We start from the raw sequence: 934 nt of genomic DNA, 5'->3' as shown, positions 1-934 counted from the left end.
ATATATATATATATATATATATATATATATATATATATATATATACGTACGTACATATTACATATAAATGTATTGACACACACATAATATATATATATATTTATATATATATCCGTATTATGTAAATACATATGTATAGTAGAGTCATGCGCATGCTCAAACACATCTGCGTACATGGTCTGACATCTACACATGAAGTACCAATCAGTCAAGTACTCAAATCGATGTAATCAACTCATGTCCTCTCCTTGAAATTGCTGGTGTTGTGCCAAAATATGAAACTGTTGTTATTAGTGCTGTAGTTGTTATAAGTCTTGTTGCTGATAGCGTCATTATTATGGTTGTCAACATGATGATCATGATGACAGTCATCGTCGTCATCAACATGTTCATCATCATCATCATCATCATCATCATCATCATCATATTCATCATCACCATCCTAATCATCATCTTCATTGTGTAGGGATATAGCACACTTAGTCCAGTTTCAAAGAAATCTTCTAGCACATGTGAATTTGTTTCGTGAATTTCTATTCCATATTCATTGTATCGTTAATATCGCAATGCAAAGTTCGGTGAAGTAGCAAGTGCTAAGAAGATCGATCAACTTTATGAGATGCTAGCAATTTTTGTCGAGGCCTTCTTCTATTCTTGTGGGATTGATAACATAAAGTGCTGGACTCGGTATAGCGAATTCATATCTATGTTAGAAGTAATATAATCGTGATGACTATGGTTGGTACACTGGTAGAACCGGCGGAGCATCGAACACGATGATTTAGTGTCAGTGAACTTCCTAGGTTCAAATATTACGTGAGATGAGATTTTAATGCATTTTTTTTCATCGATAAATTAACGGTCTCCCCAAATATGTATGTATGTATATATGACTATCTCTCTCTCTCTCTCTCTCTCTCTCTCTCTCTCACTG

The sequence above is a fragment of the Octopus bimaculoides genome, chromosome 8 (genome assembly GCF_001194135.2).
Source record: "Octopus bimaculoides isolate UCB-OBI-ISO-001 chromosome 8, ASM119413v2, whole genome shotgun sequence".
Lineage (NCBI taxonomy): Eukaryota > Metazoa > Mollusca > Cephalopoda > Octopoda > Octopodidae > Octopus > Octopus bimaculoides.
This window is presented reverse-complemented; position numbering follows the sequence as displayed.